General features: G+C 39.3%; 1 protein-coding gene and 1 non-coding gene across 5 annotated transcripts in view; both read left to right on the forward strand.

The window, feature by feature from the left end:
* The window catches only part of AFG1L (AFG1 like ATPase), a 235885-nt gene that overhangs the window by 82262 nt on the left and 127532 nt on the right, over positions 1-26091 (forward strand). The gene's annotated exons all lie outside the window — the stretch shown is intronic.
* Positions 19040-19144, forward strand: LOC129039680 (U6 spliceosomal RNA). The gene has a single exon (XR_008503401.1). It is a non-coding gene; the product is annotated as a U6 spliceosomal RNA (small nuclear RNA).

A 26091-nucleotide genomic window follows, 5' to 3' on the forward strand; every position in this document is an offset into this window, starting at 1 on the left:
ATTAGACCTTTGTTAGATGCATAGCTTGCAAATATTTTATCCCTTTCTGTAGGTTGTCTGTTTACTCTGTGGGTAGTTGCTTTTACTGTGCAGAAGTTCTTTAGTTTAATTAGGCCTCACTTACAAATTTTTGTTTTTGTTGCAATTGTTTTCGAGGACTTAGTAATAAATTGTTTCCCAAGACTGATATTCAGAATGGTGTTCCCTAGATTTTCATCTAGGATTCTCATAGTTTGAAGTCTTATGTTTAAATCTTTGATTCATCTTGAGTTAATTTTTGCATATGGTGAAAGGTCCAGTTTCATTCTTCTGCATATGGCTAGCCAGCTATCCCAGCATCATTTATTGAATAGGGAGTCCTTTCCCTATTGCTTATTTTTGTCGACTTTGTTGAATATCAAATGGGACAGCTTTATTTCTGTGTTCCTTATTTCATTCCATTGGTCTATATGTCTGTTTTTGTACCAGTACCATGCTGTTTTGGTTACCATAGCCTTACGGTATACTTGCATTACATAATCCCACATTTCTCAAATAATTTACTTATTTTTAAAAATTCTTTTTTTTTTTTGGTCAGATTGGGTTCATTCAAAAGACCAGTCTTGAAGTCCTGAAATTCTTTCTTCTGCTTGGTCCAGTCCATCTATAAAGCTTTCAATTTTATTTTGAAATTCCTTAAGTGAGTTTTTTAATTCTAGAGGCTCTCATTGATTTCTTTTTGAGATGTTTATCTCTTCATTTCCTGGATTGCTTTAGAAGTTTCTTTGTCTCAATTTTTAACTTTGTCTTGGATCTCCATGAGCTTCCTTGCAAACCATGCTTTGAAGTTGTTTTTTGTTTTGTTTTTTTTTTTGTTTGTTTGTTTGATATAGAGTCTCACTCTGATGCCCAGGCTGGAGTGCAGTCATGCAATCTGAGCTTACTGCAACCTCTACCTCCCAAGTTCAAGTGATTCTCCTGCCTCAGCTTCCTGAGTAGCTGGGATTACAGGCACATGCCACCACGTCCAGCTAATTTTTGTATTTTTAGTAGAGATGGGGTTTCACCATATTGGCCAGGCTGGTCTCAAACTCCCAACCCCAGGTGATCTGGCCACCTTGGCCTCCCAAAGTGCTGGGATTACAGGCATAAGCCACCATACCCGGCCTATGCTTTGAGTTCCTTATCTGTTATTTCTGAGTTTCTATTTTGGTTAGGGACCATTGCTGGAGATCTAGTGAAATTTTTTGGTGGTGTCACTACCTTCAGCTTTTTCATGGTGCCAGAATTCTTGTGCTGGTTCCTTCTCATCTGGAGACACTGGCACTTCTGATTTTTGTAATTATTTTCATGCAGGTAGGATTTTTTTCTTTTCTTTCTTTCCCTATAATGTTATCATTATTATTATTAATTCTTCTTTCCTTTCCCTTTTCCCTGCTTGCCTAGGGGATTTGACTGTAGAGAATGCTTGGTAAGATCTTTTGGCTTTGCTTGAACAGCCCTATGCTGCTGCTGCTGCTCTTCTCCTCTTTCTTTTTTTTTTTTTGGAGATAGAGTCTCACTTAGTCACCCAGGCTGGAGTGTGAAGTGCAGTGGCCCGATCTTGGCTCACTACAACCTCCTCCTCCCAGGTCCAAGCAATTCTCCTGCCTCAGCCTCCTGAGTAGCTGGGATTGCAGGCACCCACTACCATACCTGGCTAAGTTTTGTATTTTTAGTAGAGACAGAGTTTCACCTTGTTTGCCAGACTGGTCTTGATCTCCTGACCTCAGGTGATCCGTCCACCTTAGCCTCCCAAGGTGCTGGCATTACAGGCATGAGCCACCGCGCCTGGCTGCCCTATGTACTTCTTTCAGCATGTTTTATATTGGGCTGTGAAGTTTGTCTTACAAGCCTGTAGATGGCATGCACAGGTGAGAGCCAGCTACAGCCAGTGTGTTTGGGTATATACTTGATCCTTATTTACTGGCAGAAGCTCTCTGTTGCTCCAGGTGATTGATTAGCTGATTTGTAGAATGCACAGTGCTCTGCACTCCTTGTTCCGCCCTGGTGGTGACAGGGGTTGGGAGGGTGGCAATGGGAGCCATGAAGGGCAGAGGCAGACCTGGCAAATCTGCCTGCAGGTCCCCTGATGGTACACACAAGCACTAGTGCCAAGGGAGAATCCAGTGGGTGACCATGAGGTACCCAAAGGTTTTCCTAGCTGTGGAGCTGGGAAACCTGCTCAGCTCCAAATTCTCTGCATGAGGATAAGGGGATGGCCTAAGCTCCTAATCCAGGAGAGTGGGTGCTCCAGATGCCTGGCGCATTGCCTGGACATGGAGCAGAGAGGGTCTTGCTGCACTATGATCTATACCCCGGAAGCGTGGGGCAGCTTAGGCTGCTGAACCAGATGAGAGGGTGCTCTGAATGCCTGGAGATCTGCCTGGTTGTGAGGCAGAGAGGGCCTCTCCGTATCAGACTCTCTGCACAGGAAGAGTGGGGCAGGTCAAGCTGCTGATCCAGGTGAGTGATGCTCCAAATGCCTGGAGATCTGCCTGGGCATGGAGCAGAGAGGGCCCCCATGCACCAAGATCTCTACACAGGAGGGGTGGGGCAACTTAGGCTGCTGGACCATGCATGCAGGTGCTCTGAATGCCTGGAGATCTTCCTGGGCATGTAACAGAGAGGGTCCCCCTGCACCAGGATCTCTGTTCAGGAAGGGTGGGGCAGCTTAGGCTGCTGAACTGGGCAAACAGGTGTTCTGAGTGCCTGGAGATCTGCCTAGGTGTGGAGCAGAGAGAGCCTCGCAGCACTGCAATCTATGTCCAGGAAGGGTGGGGTGGCTTGAGCTACTGGTTCAGGCAAGTACGTATTCCAAATGCCTGGATTTCTGCCTGGGGTTGGAAGAGAGAGGGCCCCGCTGCACCACGATCTCAGGGAAGCAGAGTGGGGCACCCAGTAATGGCACACACACATCAGTTGCAGGTTTCCAAGCTGGCCCTGGCTGCAAGTCTCGCCACCCAGGAGAAACTGCAGCTGTAGCAGCTCTCTTCCGTGCCAGACTTGTGACGGGGAGAGCACAATTCCAGCACCTACTGCTGAAGCACTTTCCACAGTTCTGGATGTGGAGGCCCCCTATCCAACTCTGGAGCAGGTGCTCCAATCTCTGGCCTGAGGCTAAAATGCCCGTACAGCCATGCTGCAGGTCATCAAAGAATGGCCCAGATTAAAAATGGTGTCCTGCTCTCAGTCTCAGATCTGGGAAAATGCCTGCAGCTTTTCCCAGTGTCTTTCCTTCACAGTGTCTCCAGTCCTCTCCTCAAGTTAACTCCCGGGCTTGGGAGAAGCAAAATGCTTTTCCTTGGCCTGGGTTGCTTGGGTCCCCAGTGGAAAGGTGAGTCACAGAGGAGACTTCTTCCTTTCTCACATACTGGGGCTTCACTCACCTTTATCAGCTGGATGCTATCATGGGGGCTGTTTTCTGGCATTCTCCTCCCTGGGTTCTGGGATGTCCTTTATGATTCCGGTAGATTTCCATTTTCCTCCTTGAATTAAAACTCACAGAGTTTATCTTTATGTACTATCTTGCTATTTCCAAGTGTCTGAGGCATGCTGAAAGCCGCTAATCCACCATCTTGGAAAAAACCCAACCAAAAACACTCATTTTATATTTCATGGGACAATCTGGTTAAGGCTCTTGAACCTGAAATAAAGAGGATCTTGGATCAGATCCATAGGAATGGGAAATTATTTGAAAAGTTTCAGATAAAATATACGCAGAGAGAGTTCGTATTTAATTTCTTATTTTTATAAAGCTTCAAGTAAATTATTCATTCAGCATTTTTGTCATTTAGGTAAATATCTTAATGTCTACATACAAGTAGATACATTTTTACTTTTCTTTTTTTTTTTTAAATCAGAAGAGACCTGGATTATGGTTTTTACTTTTCAAAGATTCTAGTATCAGGAGCTGGGTGCATTTGCACATGTCTGTCATCCTAGCTACTTGGGAGGCTGAGGCAGGAGAATCGCTTGAGTCCAGGAGTTCAAGGCTACAGTGAGCTACGATCATGCCTATGAATAACCACTGACTCTAGCCTGGACAACATAGGAAGACCTTGTCTCTGGGAAAAAAAAAAAAAAAAAAATTACAGTGTCAAGTCATCAGAATAGCTAGAAACAAAAATCCATAATTTAAAATTTCACGTACGTGATTCTCAGATTTTAGGTACTGCAATAAAATTTTGTTAATTTCATGACATTCCAATAGGGAAATACAATAAGACTGATTTAAGTGGATGAAGACTCTGACAACAAATTAATAATAGACTAGTAGGTTAAATTAGTTAAACATTTGAAATTAAATTAATAGTTCAACTTGAGGAATTTATTCCATCAAAAATAGAAATACATTTTTATGGGGAAATAGACCACATGAATTGAAATGACTAGCTTCTTTGGTAGATTAACACAAGGTGCTAAAAATGTCCCATGCTGATTGACCCTAGAGCTGTAAGAGCAGTGAACTTTGGAGTTTCTGGTTTTTATTCACTGTTTTTTTTTTTTTTTTTTTTGAGATGGAGCTTCACTCTTGTTGTCCAGGCTGGAGTGCAGTGGCACAATCTCGGCTCACTGCAACTTCTGCCTGCCGGGTTCAAGTGATTCTCTTGCCTCAGCCTCCCGAGTAGCTGGGATTACAGGCATGCGCCACCACGCCTGGCTAATTTTGTATTTTTAGTAGAGATGGGGTTTCTCTATGTTGGTCAAGCTGGTCTCCAACCCCTGACCTCAGGTGATCCACCCGCCTTGGCTTCCCAAAGTGCTGGGATTACAGGTGTGAGCCACCGTACCTGGCTATTCACTGTTTATTATAATGAAAATGCATTAGATAGCATTAGAATGTCAAAATAATACTATTTTTCTTAGATTATCAGGCAACGGCATTATGTGATTCCTACTCAGACCAGCATATTCATACTAAATAAAAGACTGAATATCACTAGAAAGTTGGCTAACAGTTATGGGTATGCACGTACACACACATATTAATTTTAATTTATTATTTTATTGCTTCTAGGGGGAAAAATACAATGTTCGTCACCTTAAAGGCCAACAAAGCATTTGGCAAAATTCAACATCATTTCTTCATAGAATAACTTCATAAAATATAAGTAGATGAATAGTTTCTTAATATGAATACCAAATATATGTATCTTAGTTAAAAAGTCTGAATTATGCTTAGCAGGGAAACTATGGAGGCATTTCTGCCACAGTTATGAACACATCCAGGATGACAATGATTACTTTTTAATATTGAACTGAAGTACAGACAGATTATGACAACAACTAGGTGGGAAGTGAGGGAAACTAGGTAAAAGCCACATATCTTGATTGTAGAGTTGCACCAAAATTAGACCTTGTTCAAGATTATATACACTTGCTTAAGAAAATACCCTAATATGAGAACAACAAAAGATACTGCAGCAATAAATCTAATTCTTAAAATGTGAAAGAAGCTGAGTGCTGTGGCTTATGCCTTATAATCCCATCACTTTGGGAGGCCAGGCGGGTGGATCACTTGAGGCCAGGAGTTGGAGACCAGCTTGGCCCACATGGTAAAACCCTGTCTCTACTAAAAGTACAAAAAAATTGGTGGTGGTGCACACCTGTAATTCCAGCTACTCGGGAAGCTGAAGCATGGGAATTGTTTGAACCCAGGAGGCGGAGGTTGCAGTGAACTGAGATCAGGCCACTACACTCCAGCCTGGGCAACAGAGCGAGAGTCTGTCTCAGTAAATAAATAAATAAATAAAATAAAATAAAATAAAAAAGGTGAAAGAATAACATCCTTTTACAGATGATCTACTAGAGCAAAGAGAAGTATGTTTTAGGAATTTTTTTGTTTTATATTATTCAAAAATCAGGAAAACATAGACTCTGCAATACAGATGATCCAAGCTGAGAAAAGACAACAGATTGAGCTGAAAACTGATTTACTGAGATAAGCTGTGATAAAAGAAAGCAAAATGAAATAGAAAGAGATTAAATTAATTAAAATTACATAAATTAAAATTTTCAGTAGAAGCACTAAACTGTAGACTTAAAACTGAAGAAAGTAAAATCAGTCATGTAGGAAAACTAACATAAGAAGCTCTGCCAGAATACAGAAATAGAATAATAGAATGATGAAGAAAGGAAAAAGTCCTTTGGTTATAAATGATAATTTTGTTCCCTTTGCAGGGAGAGTTTACAGATCTTGAGGGGCAGTGTCATCAGTTGTAACACTGGTAATTGGGGACAGATACAGTCAAGTATTTTAGAATTTGAAATATGCCTTCTACTTTTCAAATTACTTGAAAATCTTTTCTACAAAAGTAGAAAAGATGAAAGATCAAAGAAAAAATATTTCTTAGAGCAAAAGCTAGAAAACAGCAAAAAAGTATGAACAAAAAGTGTGAAACAAGATCAGATATTTCACTGACAGGGAATATAAATGGGTAGAGTTCCCTATTAAAAACTAAAACCTCTTCAGTATATGTAAGGCCATAGCCAAATGATCTTTCTGCAGGTAATAATGATAAATTCTGAGCAAAATACTCTACACAACTATGTGAAGGTCCTGGAGAGTAAAAAAAAAAAAAGGCTGGCAGATTCTTGAGGAAAGACAACACTTGGAAGAATGTCCAGCATGGAGAGTTTCCTGTTTTTTATGATACCAGCCTCAGGGCAGGGTGAAGTCAGTGCTGCATTGATACCTGCTATTCTCATAGAAAATCCAATCTTTCTGGCCTGAAAAACCAGACGACAGAGTTTGCAGTAAGAACTACTGCTGGAAAATGAGAAATGGATCCCAGAGAGAACAAGATTGGTATAGCCTGAGGTTCTGTGTGTAACCCCTGCCCAAATCTCAGACTGACTTCTGAACCATGCATGTGCAGGGCAGACTAACAGCTGCCCAACTAGGGGTAGGTCCAGAACTGAGATTTGAGTTGCTACTCAAGAGAAGAGTTTGTAGTTTGAATCCAAGCAAGATAATTTCCTACTAAAGCAAAAATATCAACACTCTTCAGTGAAGAAAATGAAATTCACGGTATAGCATTCACAGATCCAGGATACAATCCAAAATTGAAAATGAGGAAAATGTGTCCCATTCTGAAGACAAAAAGCAGTTAACAGAGACTAACTCCCAGTATGAACTGGATTAGCAGACAACTACTTTAAAGCAGCTGGGGAAGAAATTGCTGGGAACGGGTGAGGTAAAGAAAATATGTTCAGAATGAGTGAAAAGACAAGAAATCTCAGCAGAGAACTGAAACCATAAAAAATTTAATTTCTAGAACTATAAAATATAATATATAAAAATTCACTTGATGGGCTTAATAGCAGAATGGAGATAACAGAGGAAAGGTTCAAATAACTTAAAATTATCCCATGTAAAGAATAGAAAGAAAATGATTAGAAGAAAAGAAACAGAGCATTAGGAATGTGAGGAACTGGGCAGGCTTCTAACATATTTCTAATTAGAATCCCAGAAGACAAAGAGGGAGAGAATGAGGCAGAAAAACTTTTGAAAAAACAGTGACTGAAAAATTTCCAAATGTGAAACACATAAATTTATAGATTCCAGAAACTTAGTGAACTTAAAGCAGAATAAATTAAGCACACTTTAGTAAAACTGCTAAAAACCTAAGGTAAAGAGCAAATCTAGAAAGCAACCAGAGAAAACATGACACATTAAATATAGAGGTGTTGGGAACAGGCACCCAAAATCTGGCCATAAACTGGCTCAAAACTGGCCATAAACAAAATCTCTGCAGCACTGTGACACGTTTGTGATGGCCATGATGCCCACGCTGAAGGTTGTGGGTTTACTGGAATGAGGGCAAGGAACACCTGGCCCACCCAGGGTGGAAAACTGCTTAAGGTGTTCTTAAATCACAAATGATAGCATGAGCGATCGATGCCTTAAGGACATGTTCCTGCTGCAGATAACTAGCCAGAGCCCATCCCTTTATTTCAGCCCATCCCTTTGTTTCCCGTAAGGAATACTTTTAGTTAATCTATAATCTGTAGAAAAAATGCTTATCACTGGCTTGTTGTCAATAAATATGTGGGTAAATCTCTGTTCGAGGCTGTCAGCTCTGAAGGCTGTGAGACCCCTGATTTCCCACTCCACACGCTGTATTTCTGTATGTGTGTCTTTAATTTCTCTAGCACTGCTGGATTAGGGTCTCCACGAGTGAGCTGGTCTCTGCATGGAGGAACGATGATTGGGAACTGATGACTTCTGTTAGAAACTTTGGAGGTCAGAGACAGTGGAACATCTTTAAAATGTTGAGAGGAAGAACCATCAACTTAGAATCTTATTCCAGAACTTCCTGCAAGAATGAAGACAGTAGCTCACACCTGTAATCTCAGTGCTTTGGGAGACTGAGGCAGGAGGATTGCTTGGGGCTAGGAGTTTAAGACCTGCCTGAGCAACATAGTGAGACCCCATCTCTACAAGAAATTTAGAAAAAATTAGCTGGTGTGGTGGCACATGCCTGTAGTGAGAGCTTCTCAGGAGGCTGAGGTTGGGGGATCACTTGAGCCCACAAATTTGAGGCTGCAGTGAGCTATAATTGTGCCACTGCACTCTAGCCTGAGCAACAGAATGAGACTCTGTCTCTCAAATAAATAAATAAATAAATAAATAAATAAATAAATAAATGAAGGCAAAATAAAGCCATTCTAAGATTAAAAAGAAAAATGCCTCTCCTGGGCATGGTGGCTCATGCCTGTAATCTCAGCACTTTGGGAGGCCAAGGCAGGTGGATCACCTGAGGTCAGGAGTTTGAGACCAGCCTGGCCAACATGGTGAAACCCTGTCTCTACCAAAAATACAAAATCAGCTGGGCATGGTGGCGCATACCTGTAATCCCAGCTATTTGAGAGGCTGAGGCAGAAGAATCGCTTGAACCCGGGAGGCAGAGGTTGCAGTGAGCCGAGATTGTGCCCTTGCACTCCATCTTAGGCAACAAGAGTGAAACACCATCTCAAAAAAAAAAAAAAAAAAAAAGAAAAGAAAAATACCTAAGAGAATTTATCACCAACAAACCTGTACTACAAGATATTCCAAAACATGTTCTTCAGGCAGAAGGAAAATGATGGATGGGTACTTCAGTGATGAAGAAGTGAAACGCATCAGAAATGAAAATGGTGAATATTGGGGTAAATATAAGCACTAGTTTTTTCTCTTAGTTTCTTTAAAATGTAATTGATTGTTTTACATAAAATTATAGTGTTGTCTTATAGAGTTTATAGTGTATGTAGATATGATACATGTGACACCAGTAGCAGAAAGGGGGATGTTTAGATGGTTCTATACAAATGCAGTGTTTCTACATTTTTTTGAAGTGATATGATATTCTAAGTAGAGCATGAAAAGCTAAGGATATATGTTGTAATCATAGAATGACAACTAAAATAAAGGCTGATAGATTAAATTAAAAAGGAATTTTAAAATGTATTCAAATAATCCAAAAAATGTAGGCAAAAAGTAAAGGAAGGGACAAAAGGAAAACAAATAATAAAATCATGGACCTAAATATTAAATGTTAATGAACTAAACATTCCAATTAAAAGGTAGAGATTATCAGAACAAATTTAAAAAATACCAAGAGATATACTTTAAAAATAAAGACACAGATAGATTGAAAGCAATTGTATGCAAAAAGATATAGCATCCAAACAGTAATGATACGAAGGCTAACATGGATGTATTAGTGCCAGATTAAATAAACTTCAGGAAAAGCTGGGCTTCTCTTTCACAGCAAAGATGGATTCTGAGGTGGATGGGGAGGTCAGCTTTCCGGGGTGGCTTCCCAAGGTGGTGAAGGCTGTGGCCACACCATGGTCTCAGATGCCGAGGCAGGCCTGTGTGACTGCCAGTGGGTAGGCCATAGTGAGTGGAGAAAACAGGCAGTTGTCCCCTCTGCATGCCCTGCACATACACCTGGGCTGTGGGCCCCACCAGCGGATACTTGTGCAGGGCTCAGCCTTTCCCTCATTGGTTTCTGGCAGCACTAGGCCTGTGTCCCTTGTTCCTGGGCCATAATGCTGAAGTTTGTCTTCTAGGGATTAGGTTGTAGATAAATCAAGTATTGTATGGTGGCTTGTGGAAGACAGCTTTGATTCTAAGATCAGTTCAACAACCGTTAGCTTCAACTATAATCATTTATGATATCAAAAAGAAGAAATATTTTCAACATTAAGGAATTGATTAAATGATTTTTAAGTTTTTTTTTCTTTCTTGTATCAAGGGACAAGTCATAGATTAAAAAATTTTTGACAGCAAGCCCTATCTAATTTTATAGTTGACAAATGTATGCTATTATCACAAAGGAGAAGTCAGAGAAAGATGCTACAGACTGCACCAATTCATTCATACAATTTTTCTGTAGTTCAAAAACCACAATGTCTCACATTGTCTAGCAGCTAGAAATTTTTTTTTTTTTTAAGTTTAAGAAAAGCAAAAGACCACAATGAACTTAAATGAACTCTTTAAAGAAGTGAGTTGAATAATTCCATCCACTCACACTAACACCCCATCTGGTAGTAAGGCCTTTAGACTCCAAAGACAATCTAGAGGCAAAGTGGAAGCTATTGTTGGCTGAGCCTCAGTCGCTCACACTTCATAATAAAATAGATAGTTTTAAAAGTTAACAGGAGGATTCTGGTCACTGCCATTAGTTTGTACATGGGTTTTGGGTCTTCTTCACACACAAAGGATTCCCAGAAATATCTAAGTTTTGTTCTCTTGTTGAAGACTGTAGTCGTGATATTTAAGTCCATTGACTTCTATTATATAAAGAATCTCTGGTGCGAAAAACTACATCATTGGTGTTTGACCTTACTGAAAATAAATATGTAAGTATATGGATGGTGGTATTTTTGCAATCAAATTTTATGGAGCATTTTATAAAGAGAAAATTAGGGTCAGGTGCAGTGGCTTATGCCTGTAATCTCAACACTTTGGGAGTCCAAGGCGGGAGGATCGCTTAAGCTCAGGAGTTCAAGACTAGCCTGGGCAACATGGCAACATCTCTCAACACACACACTTTAGCACTTTCATGGTTCTAAAAAAAAAAAAAAAAAAGGACCTTCTGGAGCCTATAGTTTCCTTAGATTCCCATTACCTGTTATAGGGCATTGTACTATTTAAAACCAGGGGCTAGGCACAGTGGCTTATGCCTGTAATTCCAGCACTTTGAGGGGCCAAGGTGGATGGATCACTTCAGCCCAGGAATTCAAGACCAGCCTGGGCAACATGGCAAAACCCTGTCTCTACAAACAACTAGCCCAGTGTGGTGGCGTGTACCTGTAATCCCAGCTAGTAGGGAGGCTGAGGTGGGAGAATCATCTGAACCCAGGAAGTTGAGGCTGCAGTGAGCCATTGCACTCCAGCCTGGGTGACAGAGTGAGACCCTGTCTCAAAAAAAAAAAAAAAAAAAAAAAGAAAGGTAGGATATCTAAAGTGGAGGGTTGACAATTATTATTTGAATACAAAATTTAATTTATAGGACTATTTATTTGTAGGGTTGATGGAAAGAATTTCATCTTTCTGCCATCTCTAAAGCAGTTTCCATTGAAAACATTCACCAGGGACGCATGCAGTCAGTTAACATCAACAATAGATGTGTAGATCACCCTAAGTTTTCTTTTTGATGTTTTAGTTTGTGTGTCAACAAACATATTACAGGTTGAGCATCCCTAATCTGAAAATCTGAAATCTGAAATACTCCAAAATCTGAAACTTTTTAAGGCCTGACATGACACCACAAGTGGAAATTTCTGCACCTGACCTCATGTGACAGGTTGCAGTCAAAATACTGTGATGGGCCTATTGAAGGACTAGAGCAGTGTGTATTCCTAACAAAGCAAGAAATCATGTCACTTTATAAAATCAAAGAGAGACTTCAAAGACAAAAACTATTGTTAATTAGGCAGATGACTCTGGAGGAAACCTTTAAAAAATTTTTTTTTATTTCCATAGGTTTTTGTGGAACAGGTGGTATTTGGCTACATGAGTAAGTTCTTTAATGGTGATTTGTGAGATTTTGGTGCACCCATCACCCAAGCAGTACACGTTGAACCCAATTTGTAGTCTTTTATCCCTCACCCCCCTCCCACCCTTTCCCCTGAGTCCCCAAAGTTCATTGTATCATTCTTATGCCTTTACATCCTCATAGCTTAGCTCCTACTTATGTGTGAGAACATACAATGTTGGGTTTTCCATTCCTGAGTTACTTCACTTAGAATAATAGTCTCTAGTTCCATCCAGGTTGCTGCAAAACCCATTAATTTGTTCCTTTTTATGGCTGAGTAGTATTCCGTCTTATACACACACCACAATTTTTTTTTATTATACTTTAAGTTCTAGGGTACATGTGCACAACGTGCAGGTTTGTTACATATGTATACATGTGCTATGTTGGTGTGCTGCACCCACTACCTTGTCATTTACATTAGGTGTATCTCCTAATGCTTTCCCTCCCCCCTCCCCCTACCCCACAACAGGCCCCAGTGTGTGATATTCCTCTTCCTGTGCCCGAGTGTTCTCATTGTTCAATTCCTACCTATGAGTGAGAGCATGCGGTGTTTGGTTTTTTGTTCTTGCGATAGTTTGCTGAGAATGATGGTTACCAGCTTCATCCATGTCCCTACAAAGGACATGAACTCATCCTTTTTTATGGCTGCATAGTATTCCATGGTGTATATGTGCCACATTTTCTTAATCCAGTCTATCATTGATGGACATTTGGGTTGGTTCCAAGCCTTTGCTCTTGCGAATAATGCTCCAATAAACATACGTGTGCATGTGCCTTGATATAGCAGCATGATTTATAATCCTTTGGGTAATGGGATGGCTGGATCAAATGGTATTTCTAGTTCTAGATCCTTGAGGAATTGCCACACTGTCTTCCACAATGGTTGAACTAGTTTACAGTCCCACCAACGGTGTAAAAGTGTTCCTATTTCTCCATATCCTCTCCAGCACCTGTTGTTTCCTGACTTTTTAATGATCGCCAATCTAACTAGTGTGAGATGGTATGTCATTGTGGCTTTGATTTGCATTTCTGTGATGGCCAGTGATGATGAGCGTTTTTTCATGTGTCTGTTGGCTGCATAAATGTCTTCTTTTGAGAAGTGTCTGTTCATATCCTTCACCCACTTTTTGATGGGGTTGTTTGACTTTTTCTTGTAAATTTGTTTGAGTTCTTTGCAGATTCTGGATATTAGCCCTTTGACAGATGAGTAGATTGCAAAAATTTTCTCCCATTCTGTAGGTTGCCTGTTCACTCTGATGGTATTTCTTTTGCTGTGCAGAAGCTCTTTAGTTTCATTAGATCCCATTTGTCAATTTTAGCTTTTGTTGCCATTGCTTTTAGTGTTTTAGACATGAAGTCCTTGCCCATGCCTATGTCCTTAATGGTATTGCCTAGGTTTTCTTCTAGGGTTTTTATGGTTTTAGGTCTAACGTTTAAGTCTTTAATCCATCTTGAATTAATTTTTGTATAAGGTGTAAGGAAGGGATCCAGTTTCAGCTTTCTACATATGGCTAGCCAGTTTTCCCAGCACCATTTATTAAATAGGGAATCCTTTCCCCATTGCTTGTTTTTCTCAGGTTTGTCAAAGATCAGATAGTTGTAGATGTGTGGTATTATTTCTGAGGGCTCTGTTCTGTTCCATTGGTCTATATCTCTGTTTTGGTACCAGTACCATGCTGTTTTGGTTACTGTAGCCTTGTAGTATAGTTTGAAGTCAGGTAGCGTGATGCCTCCTGCTTTATTCTTTTGACTTAGGATTGTCTTGGCAATGCAGGCTCTTTTTTGGTTCCATATGAACTTTAAAGTAGTTTTTTCCAATTCTGTGAAGAAAGTCATTGGTAGCTTGATGGGGATGGCATTGAATCTATAAATTACCTGGGCAGTATGGCCATTTTCACGATATTGATTCTTCCTACCCATGAGCATGGAATGTTCTTCCATTTGTTTGTATCCTCTTTTATTTCCTTGAGCAGTGGTTTGTAGTTCTCCTTGAAGAGGTCCTTCACATCCCTTGTAAGCTGGATTCCAAGGTATTTTATTCTCTTTGAAGCAATTGTGAATGGGAGTTCACTCATGATTTGGTTCTCTGTTTGTTATTGCTGTATAAGAATGCTAGTGATTTTTGTACATTGATTTTGTATCCTGAGACTTTGCTGAAGTTGCTTATCAGCTTAAGGAGATTTTGGGCTGAGATGATGGGGTTTTCTAGATATACAATCATGTCATCTGCAAACAGAGACAATTTGACTTCCTCTTTTCCTAATTGAATACCCTTTATTTCCTTCTCCTGCCTGATTGCCCTGGCCAGAACTTCCAACACTATGTTGAACAGGAGTGGTGAGAGAGGGCATCTCTGTCTTTTGCCAGTTTTCAAAGGGAATGCTTCCAGTTTTTGCCCATTCAGTATGATATTGGCTGTGGGTTTGTCATAGATAGCTCTTATTACTTTGAGATACGTCCCATCAATACCTAATTTATTGAGAGTTTTTAGCATGAAGAGCTGTTGAATTTTGTCAAAGGCCTTTTCTGCATCTATTGAGATAATCATGTGGTTTTTGTCTTTGGTTCTGTTTATATGCTGGATTACATTTATTGATTTGCGTATATTGAACCAGCCTTGCATCCCAGGTATGAAGCCCACTTTAATCATGGTGGATAAGCTTTTTGATGTGTTGCTGGATTCGATTTGCCAGTATTTTACTGAGGATTTCTGCATTGATGTTCATCAGGGATATTGGTCTAAAATTCTCTTTTTTTGTTGTGTCTCTGCCAGGCTTTGGTATCAGGATGATGCTGGCCTCATAAAATGAGTTAGGGAGGATTCCCTCTTTTTCTATTGAGTGGAATAGTTTCAGAAGGAATGGTACCAGCTCCTCTTTGTACCTCTGGTAGAATTCGGCTGTGAATCCATCTGGTACTGGACTTTTTTTGGTTGGTAAGCTATTGATTATTGCCTCAATTTCAGCTCCTGTTATTGGTCTATTCAGAGATTCAACTTCTTCCTGGTTTAGTCTTGGGAGGATGTATGTGTCGAGGAATTTATCCATTTCTTCTAGATTTTCTAGTTTATTTGCGTAGAGGTGTTTATAGTATTCTCTGATGGTAGTTTGTATTTCTGTGGGATCGGTGGTGATACCCCCTTTATCATTTTTTATTGCGTCTATTTGATTCTTCTCTGTTTTCCTCTTTATTAGTCTTGCTAGCAGTCTATCAATTTTGTTTATCTTTTCAAAAAACCAGCTCCTGGATTAATTAATTTTTTTGAAGGGTTTTTTGTGTCTCTATTTCCTTCAGTTTGATCTTAGTTATTTCTTGCCTTCTGCTAGCTTTTGAATGTGTTTGCTCTTGCTTTTCTAGTTCTTTTAATTGTGATGTTAGGGTGTCAATTTTAGATCTTCCCTGCTTTCTCTTGTGGGCATTTAGTGCTATAAATTTCCCTCTACACACTGCTTTGAATGTGTCCCAGAGATTCTGGTATGTTGTGTTTTTGTTCTCGTTGGTTTCAAAGAACATCTTTATTTCTGCCTTCATTTCATTATTTACCCAGTAGTCATTCAGGAGCAGGTTATTCAGTTTCCATGTAGTTGAGCGGTTTTGAGTGAGTTTCTTAATCCTGAGTTCTAGTTTCATTGCACTGTGGTCTGAGAGACAGTTTGTTATAATTTCTGTTCTTTGACATTTGCTGAGGAGGGCTTTACTTCCAACTATGTGGTCAATTTTGGAATAAGTGTGATGTGGTGCTGAGAAGAATGTATATTCTGTTGACTGGGGGTGGAGAGTTCTGTAGATGTCTATTAGGTCTGCTTGGTGCAGAGCTGAGTTCAATTCCTGGATATCCTTGTTAACTTTCTGTCTTGTTGATCGGTCTAATGTTGACAGTGGGGTGTTAGAGTCTCCCATTATTATTGTGGGAGTCTAAGTCTCTTTGTAGGTCTCTAAGGCCTTGCTTTATGAATCTGGGTGCTTCTGTATTGGGTGCATATATATTTAAGGCAGTTAGCTCCTCTTGTTGAATTGATCCCTTTACCATTATGTAATGGCCTTCTTGGTCTCTTTTGATCTTTGTTGGTTTAAAGTCTGTTTTATCAGAGACTAGGATTGCAACCAGTGCTTTTTTTTTGTTTTCTATTTGTTTGGTAGATCTTCCTCCATCCCTTTATTTTGAGCCCATGTGTGTCTCTGCACCTGAGATGGGTCTCCTGAATACAGCACACTGATGGGTCTTGACTATCCAGTTTGCCAGTCTGTGTCTTTTAATTGGAGCATTTAGCCCATTTACATTTAAGGTTAATATTGTTATGTGTGAATTTTATCCTGTCGTTATGATGTTAGCTGGTTATTTTGCTCGTTAGTTGATGCAGTTTCTTCCTAACATTGATGATCTTTACAATTTGGCATGTTTTTGCAGTGGCTGGTACCAGTTGTTCCTTTCCATGTTTAGTGCTTCCTTCAGGAGCTCTTGTAGGGCAGGCCTGGTGGTAACAAAATCTTTCAGCATTTGCTTGTCTGTAAAGGATTTTATTTCTCCTTCACTTATGAAGCTTAGTTTGGCTGGATATGAAATTCTGGGTTGAAAATTCTTTCCTTTAAGAATGTTGAATATTGGCCCCCACTCTCCTCTGGCTTGTAGAATTTCTGCAGAGAGATCCGCTGTTAGTCTGATGGGCTTCCCTTTGTGGGTAACCCGACCTTTCTCTCTGGCTGCCCTTAACATTTTTTCCTTCATTTCAACTTTGGTGAATCTGACAATTACGTTTCTTGGAGTTGTTCTTCTCGAGGAGTATCTTTGTGGCATTCTCTGTATTTCCTGAATTTGAATGTTGGCCTTCCTCGCTAGGTTGGGGAAGTTCTCCTGGATAATATCCTGCAGAGTGTTTTCCAACTTGGTTCCATTCTCCCTTTCACTTTCAGGTACACCAGTCAGACGTAGATTTGGTGTTTTCACATATTCCCATATTTCTTGGAAGCTTTGTTCATTTCTTTTTACTCTTTTTTCTCTAAACTTCTCTTCCCACTTCATTTCATTCATTTCATCTTCATCACTGATATCCTTTCTTCCAGTTGATCGAATCGGCTACTGAAGCTTGTGCATTCGTCACATAGTTCTCGTGCCATGGTTTTCAGCTCCATCAGGTCGTTTTAGGTCTTCTCTACACTGGTTATTCTAGTTAGCCATTCGTCTAATCTTTTTTCAAGGTTTTTAGCTTCTTTGCATTGGGTTCGAACTTCCTCCTTTAGCTCGGGGAAGTTTGATCATCTGAAGCCTTCTTCTCTCAACTTGTCAAAGTCATTCTCCATCCAGCTTTATTCCGTTGCTGGCAAGGAGCTGCGTTCCTTTGGAGGGGGAGAGGTGCTCTGGTTTTCAGAATTTTCAGCTTTTCTGCTCTGTTATTTCCCCATCTTTGTGGTTCTATCTACCTTTGGTCTTTGATGATGGTGACTTACAGATGGGGTTTTGGTGTGGATGTCATTTCTGTCTGTTAGTTTTCCTTCTAACAGTCAGGACCCTCAGCTGTAGGTCTGTTGGAGTTTGCTGGACGTCCACTTCAGACCCTGTTTGCCTGGGTATCAGCAGCGGAGGCTGCAGAACAGTGAATATTGCTGAACAGCAAATGTTGCTGCATGATCATTCCTCTGGAAGCTTCATCTCAGAGGGGTACCCGCTGTGTGAGGCGTTAGTCTGCCCCTACTGGGGGGTGCCTCCCAGTTAGGCTGCTCCTGGGTCAGGGACCCACCTGAGGAGGCAGTCTGTCCTTTCTCAGGTTTCAAACTCTGTACTGGGAGAACCACTACTCTCTTCAAAGCTCAGTTGGAAATGCAGAAATCACCCGTCTTCTGCGTCGCACACGCTGGGAGCTGTAGACTGGAGCTGTTCCTATTCGGCCATCTTGGAACCCCCATCACACCACAATTTCTTTATCCATTTGTTGATTGATGGGCATTTGGGCTGGTTCTGTATTTTTGCAATTGCGAATTGTGCTGCTATAAACATGCGTGTGCAGGTATCTTTTTTGTATAATGACCTCTTTTCCTCTGGGTAGATATCCAAGAGTGGGAGGTAGATACCTAAGAGTGGGATTGCTGGATCAAATGGAATTTCTACTGTTAATTCTTTAAGGAATCTTCACATTAGTGGTTGTACTAGTTTACATTCCCACCAGCAGTGTAAAAGTGTTCCTTTTTTACCGCATCCACACCAACATCTATTATTTTTTGATTTTTTGATTATGCCCATTGTTGCAGGAGTAAGGTGGTATTGCATTGTGGTTTTGATTTGCATTTCCCTGACCATTAGTGATGTTGAGCATTTTTTCATATGTTTGTTGGCCATTTGTGTATCTTCTTTTGAGAATTGTCTATTCATGTCCTTAGCCCACTTTTTGATGGGATTATTTATTTTTTTCTTGCCAACTTGTTTGAGTTCCTTGTAGATTCTGGATATCAGTCCTTTGTCAGATGTATAAATTGTGAAGATTTTCTCCCACTCTGTGGGTTGTCTGTTTACTCTGCTGACTGTTCCTTTTGCTGTGCAGAAGCTCTTTAGTTTAGTTAAGTCCCACCTATTTATCTTTGTTTTTATTGCATAAGCTTTTGGTTTCTTGGTCATGAAGTCTTTGTCTAAGCCAATGTCTAGAAGGGTTTTTTTGATGTTATCTTCTGGAATTTTTTGGATGAAACATTTTAAAAAGCCATCCAACAGAATGCATTTCTAGAGGATGCATTTCTTTGTCCCTCAACTGCTTCATGTCTTTTCTCACCTAAAAAAAAAAAATAATAAAAATACAGCGTAGAGTACGAGGCTCAACATTGTAGGTAGAGACTGAAAGCCTGCCATTGTTAATGTTGTTTGCAACCAGTGTAGGTGTTCTGATGATGCTACCATGCTGCTTACTTACCATGAACACATTATTTTTTATTGTATTAATGATAACGTCGTATTTTTTCCTGTTGAATACTTATATGTGAATAAGTATAAGAAAATGATTGCCGTGCTTGCTTTGGAAGCACATATATTAAAATTGGAATGATACAGAGAAGATTAGCGTGGCCTCTGCACAAGGATAAGTTTTATTTAAAAGATGTAAAATTTTTTAAAAAAGAAAATGATTGCTTATTGGTAGCATATAAAGACAGGAATGATGGCGATGCTTAACAACCACAGATTGTCCTCATGGGTGGCAGAGATAGTGATACCTTCGGTTTCTGATCATTAAATGTACACAGTCTTTGTTTCATGCACAAAATTATTAAAAATATTGTATAAAATTACTTTTAGGTGATATATATAAGTTATATATGGAACATAAATGAATTTCGTGTTTAGACTTGGGTCTTACTTATTATGATTTGTATACAGTGCCTGGCAAATTGTGTAGCTTCTAGTAGGTATTCTGTAAATTTTGGTTCCTCTTTTTATTTATCTGTTGTCTTCAGCACTTGTTTCAGTAAAGACATAGTAGAATTCATCAATGTGTGTTGAATTGAATATCAAGCTATAAGATACTATCAAATGGGAACATTTAATGAGCTGTACTATCTACAGATTTAGTAAAATGTTGTTTGAACTTTAGTTCTTTTAAAAGAAGCTATTTCAGCAACAGCTGCTTAAATAGTCTATAAGTAGTCTTTTCTTTTAGTCTGTAATACAATAAGAATCTCCTAGAAGGATAAATCAAATTGGTTCCATGAAACCATAAAATTATTGTGTGATAATTTATAGGAAACCTCCTTTAATGACATGTTTTAAAAGTTTTTCTTACTCTAAATTGATATGTATATATATAAATAAGCATTATTCAGCTTCTTGGTTTGACACTTGGATTTTTAAGGAAAAGATCTGCGTATCCATGTGCATCTCCAAAATATTTATTTAGGTACTTGTAATTACTTTAAAAATCCTCTTTGCTTGTGTTTCATCTGTAGGTATTATAGCTATTCACTGTTGAGAATTTAGAGGTACTTATATCATTTTTTACAAAATGAATGTCCCGTAATTCTAGTATTCTGTTTTATATGACCAAGTGCTCATTTCACTCTGTTTAGAGATCATGAAGGAATCATAGTCAAGAACTCCTGAATTTTAAAATAGTATTTAGTAATGACAAATGTTGATATAAATGTATTATGAAATCTTTATGTCTAAGAAAAATAATATTAAACAGCTAATATTAAAAATTTTGGTGGCTAAATAACATTTCAAGAGATAGATTATTGCATTGATAAGTAGCATGATATTTGAATTACAAAAAACTCTTCAATTTAATGTGTATGGTCCATTTTCACTTGTGTTCTATAAAAACCTAAAGGTTCTTAAGCCAAATGATTTCTGTTTAGAATTCTGTTTAGAATACACTTCTCAGAGCATATAGTTTTGGATGATATATCCTTGTAAAGGCTGATTTTTTAAAAAGTTCATCCTTTAAAAAATTAAGTCTCTAAGACTTAAAGGCATTGGTATTCTACTTTAACTTTGTTGATGAGTGGAAATCTTTTAATCAAGAATATTACAAGCGGGCCTTTACATCTCTCATTGTCATTAATGAACTAAAAGGTGCATGCTTGTTAAACTACATCTCAGAGCCTTATACATCCATAAAAAAGATGTTATTCTACAAGTAGGACCAAAGTGTTACCTTAACGTAGATGAACTTTCATTAGAGTAGTATCTTAGTTTTAATTCGATAACATTGTGCTCTTTAATAATCACTAACGATATGTATGGCTTTTTTCCCAATAAAATTTTTAAAGGGCTTATTGAAATAGAGTTGACATATAATAGACTGCACATAGTTAAAGGATACAGTTTTTAAAATACTGACATATGTATACCTTCATGAGACCATTGCCACAACTAATAGAGTGAACATTTCCATCACCCCAAAAAGTTTCGTCTTGCTCTTTTCTCTCTTTTTCTTCTTCTTTCTTTCTGTCTCTCTGTCTTTCCCCTTCCCCTTCCCCTCCCTCCCTCCCTGCTCCTTTCCTTTCCTTCCTTTTCTCTTTCTCTCTTTTCTTTCCTTTCTCTCTCTCCTCTCCTCCCCTCCCCTCCCCTCCCCTCTCCTCTCCTTTCTTTCCAGAGTCTCACTCTATTGCCCAGACTGGAGGGCAATGGTGCAGTCTTGGCTCACTGCAACCTTTGCCTCCTGAGTTCAAGTGATTTCCCTGCCTCAGCCTCCCAAGTAGCTGGGATTACAGGCATGTGCTACCACACCTGGCTAATTTTGTTTTTTTTAGTAGAGATGGGGTTTCACCATGTTGGTCAGGCTGGTCTTGAACTCCTGACCTCAGGTGATCCACCTGCCTTGGCCTCCCAAAGTGATGGAATTATAGGCATGCATGAGCCACCATGCCCAGCCTTGCCGTTTTTTTCATCTGTCACTACCAAACCTGTCGTCCCTTCCCCAAGCAGCTACTGATTAGCTTTCTGTTGCTATAGATTTGTTTGCATTTTCTAGAGTTTTATATAAATGGAATCACATAGTATGTACTCATTTTTTTGGTCTGGCTCCTTTTACTCTGCATACTTATTTTGAGATTCATCTATTTTGCTATGTGTATGAATAGTCTATCCTTTTTATTGCTGAGTAGTATTTCATTGTACAGATATGGCACAATTTGTTTATCCGTTCCCCTGATGACGGATATTTAGATTTATTCATGTGTTTGGCTATCCCAAATAAAGCTGAAATTTTTAGCTTATTTATGAACAAAGCTGCTGTAAACATCGAGTATGTTTTAAAAATTGTCGGATTTTCCATTTTTATCACTTCCCACAATCATGGCTATCAACTCTTAACATACACCAATGTTTTTATCCACCTTCCTCAGCAACTTGGCAATTAAGAAAGACTGAAAATATTTAACATTAAACCCATTTCCTGCATTTTAATCCTTTTACTCATTAGAGGTATTTATTATAGGGAAGAAAAAAATCTCATTTTGAATCTTGAAATCTAAATAGCCTGGCCAGCATTATTTTACCTTTTATGATATTCCTAAATAAAATTTTTAAATATAACCAAATTGAAACCTGTAGTCTTTAATTACCCAAAGAGCTTATGCAAATACTTTGCTTACTATAATGATGTTATGATGAATCTTTTCTAAAGAGAATAAATGTTTCCTAATGACTATATTTTATCTCCATAAGCATATGTGGCATTTGAAGTCTATCATAGTTATCGAATTTTCTCTAAACAAGGAAATATGGAAAAAATCCCATAATGCCATACTTTAAAAAAAAATTGAGACACATAATCTAATTTGTGTTTTTTATTATTGAAAATTTTTTACTATTCCTTTTTTCTTTTTTTTTGAGACAGTGTTTCACTCTGCACCCAGGCTGGAGTGCAGTGGCACTATCATGACTCACTGCAGTCTCAACCTCTCAGGTTCAGGTGAGCCTCCCACCTCATCGTCCTGAGTAGCTGAAGCTACAGGCATGTACCACCACTCCAGGCTAATTTTTCTATTTTTTATACAGACAGAGTTTCACCATGTTGCCCAGGCTGGTCTCAAACTCCTGGGCTCAAACAATCCACCCGCATTGGCTTCCTAGAGTGCTGGAATTTACAAATGTGAGCCAACGTGCTGGGTCTACTACTGTATCTATTTTCATAAAATTTAAAAAATCTCATAATTTTATAGAATGACCTTGAGGGATGGAGGGAGGGAGGTAGAGAGGGAGGGAGGGAGGGAGGGAAAGAGAGAGAGAGAGAGAGAGAGGGAGAGAGAGAGAGAGAGAGAGAGAGAGAGAGAGAGAATGGAGTCTTGCTCTGTCACCCAGGCTGGTCACCCAGGCTGGAGAGCAGTGGCGCTATCCAGCTCACTGCCACCTCGACATACAGGGTTCAAGCAATCCTCCTACTTCACCCTTCCAAGTAGTTGGGCCCACAGGTGTGTGCCACCACACTGGGCTAGGTGTCTTTTTTGTTTTGTTTTGTTTTGTTTTTTTGTAGAGATGGGGTTTCCCTATGTTGCCCAGGCTGATCTCGAACTCCTGGGCTCAAACGATCCTCCTGACTTGGCCTCTCAAAGTGCTGAGATTACAGGCATGAGCCACCATGCCCAACCTATAGAATGACTTTTAAAAGGAATGTTTATATGAAATAAAATTTCAACCTCCATTTTTTTAAGAAAAATATGCAGAGCTTAAAACTTGTCCCTTTTCATTTGTTTGTTCTTGACAATACATATGTTTACATGTATGTGTGTGTAAATATACATACACTGTGACAGTTACGTATATTGAAAAACATCTTCCTAAGGCAATAAATACTGCCTGTTTATGATATAATTGCATTATATTTACAGCTTATTAAGAGTTTTTAAGAAATAGTTTTAAAATTTTCTGTGGATACATAGTGGGTGTATATCTTTGTTTTGTTTTGTTTTGTTTTGTTTTGTTTTGTTTGAGGCAGAGTCTCACTCTTTTCGCCCAGGCTGGAGTGCAGTGGTGCAATCTTGGCTCACTGCAACCTCCACCTCCCGGGTTCAAGCTATTCTCCTGCCTCAGCCTCCTAAGTAACTGAGATTACAGGTACTCGCCACCACCCCCAGCTAATTTTTGTATTTTTAGTTGAGATGGGCTTTCACCATGTTGGCCAGGCTGGTCTTGAACTCCTGACCTCAAATGATCCACCTGCCTCAGCCTCCCAAAGTGCTGGGATTACAGGCTTGAGCCACTGCACCCAGGCCGTAGTAGGTGTATATCTTTATGAGGTATGTGAGATATTTTGATACAGGTGTGAGATTATTTGGTAATATTCACATCATGGAAAATTGGATATACCATCCTCTCAAGGATTATATTACAATCAATCCATTATACTCTATTAGTTATTTTAAATGTACAATTAAATTATTATTGAACTATAATAATTCTATTGTGCTGTCAAATACTAGGCCTTTTTCATTCATTCTTTTTTGTTTTCGTTTGTTTTTTGAGACGAAGTCTTGCTCTGTTGCCCAGGCTGGAGGGCAGTGGCGTGGTCTCAGCTCACTGCAACCTCTGCCTCCCAGGTTCAAGCAATTCTCCTGCCTCAGCCTCCTGAGTAGCTGGGATTACAGGTGCACACCACCATGCCTGGCTAATTTTTTTTTGCAATCTCCACCTTCTGGGTTCAAGCGATTCTCCTGCCTTAGTCTCCCAAGTAGCTGGGATAACAGACGTGTGCCACCACACCTGGCTGATTTTTGTATTTTTAGTAGAGACAGGATTTCACTATGTTGGCCAGGCTGGTCTCAAACTCCTGACCTCAGGTGATCCACCCACCTTGGCCTCCCAAAGTGCTGGGATTATAGGCGTGAGCCCTGGCTGATTTTTGTATTTTTAGTAGAGACGGGATTTCACCATATTGGCCAGGCTGGTCTCAAACTCTTGACCTCAAGTGATCCGCCCACCTCGGCCTCCCAAAGTGCTGGGATTACAGGCATGAGCCATGACGCTCCGCCTTTTTTATTCTTTCTATTTTTTTTTTTTTTGTACCCATTATCCATCCTCACCTTCCCCCATCCCCCACTACCCGTCCCAGCCTCTGGTGACCATCCTTCTATTCTCTGTGAGTTTAACTGTTTTGACTTTCAGATCCTACAAATAAGTGAGAATATGCGATGTTTGTCTTTCTGTGCCTGGCTCATTTCACTTAACCCAATGACCTCCAGTTCCATCCATGTTGTTGCAAGTTCCATTCTTTTTTATGGCAGAATAGTACTCCACTGTGTATAAATAACACATTTTCTTTATCCATTCATCTGTTGATGGACACTTAGGTTGCTTCAAAATCTTGGTTATTGTGAACAGTGCTGTAACAAACATGAGTGTACTGATATACCTTTAATGTACTGATTTCCTTTCTTTTGGATATATACCCAGCAGTGAGATTGCTGAATCATGTAGTAGCTCTTTTTTTAGTGTTTTGAGGAACCTGCAAACTGATCTCCATAGTGGCTGTACTAATTTACATTCCCACCAATAGAGTATTGAGGGTTCCCTTTTCTCTGCGTCCTCAGCAGTGTTTGTTATTCCCTCTCTGGATAAAAGCCATTTTAACTGGGGTGAGATGATACTTCATTGTAGTTTTGATTTGCATTTCTCTTATGATCAATGATGTCGAGCACTTTTTTGTATGCCTGTTTGCTATTTGTATGTCTTCTTTTAAGAAATGTTTATTCAAATCTTTTGCCCATCTTTTAATCAGATTTATTAGATTTTTTCCCTATAGAGTTGTTTGAGCTTCTTATATATTCTGGTTATTAATCCCTTGTCAGATGAGTAGTTTGCAAATATTTTCTCCCATTCTGTGGGTTGTCTCTTCACTTTGCCGCTGTTTCCTTTGCTGTGTAGAAGCTTTTTAGCTTGATGTGATCCCATTTGTTCATTTTTGCTTTGGTTGTCTGTGCTTGTGAAGTATGACTCAAGAAATTTTTGCTCAGACCAATGTCCTGGAGAGTTTCCCCAATGTTTTCTTACGGTAGTTTCATAATTTGAGGTCTTAGATTTAAGTCTTTATTTTTATTTTATTTTTCTATAAGGTGAGATAGGGGTCTAGTCTCATTCTTCTGCATATGGATATCCAGTTTTTCCAGCACTGTTTAATGAAGAGATGGTCTTTTCCCCAATGTGTGTTCTTGGTACCTTTGTCAAAAATGTGTTCACTGTAGGTAGGTGGATTTGTTTCCGGGTTCTCTATTTTGTTCTGTTGGTCTATGTGTCTGTTTTTGTGCCAGTACCATGCTGTTTTTGTCTATAGCTTTGTAGTATAGTGTGAAGTCAGGTATTGTGATTTCTGCAGTTTTGTTATTTTCGCTCAGGAGAGCTTTGGCTATTTTGGATCTTTTCTGATTCCATATAAATTTTAGGATTGCTTTTTCTATTTCTGTGAAGAATGGCATTGTGATTTTGGTGGGGATTGCGTTGAATCTGTAGATTGCTTTGGATAGTATGAGCATTTTAACAATATTGATTCTTCCAATCCATGAATACGGAATAGCTTTCCATTTTTGTGTTTGTGCCCTCTTTAATTTCTTTCATCAATGTTTTATG

The sequence above is a fragment of the Pongo pygmaeus genome, chromosome 5, assembly GCF_028885625.2.
Source record: "Pongo pygmaeus isolate AG05252 chromosome 5, NHGRI_mPonPyg2-v2.0_pri, whole genome shotgun sequence".
Lineage (NCBI taxonomy): Eukaryota > Metazoa > Chordata > Mammalia > Primates > Hominidae > Pongo > Pongo pygmaeus.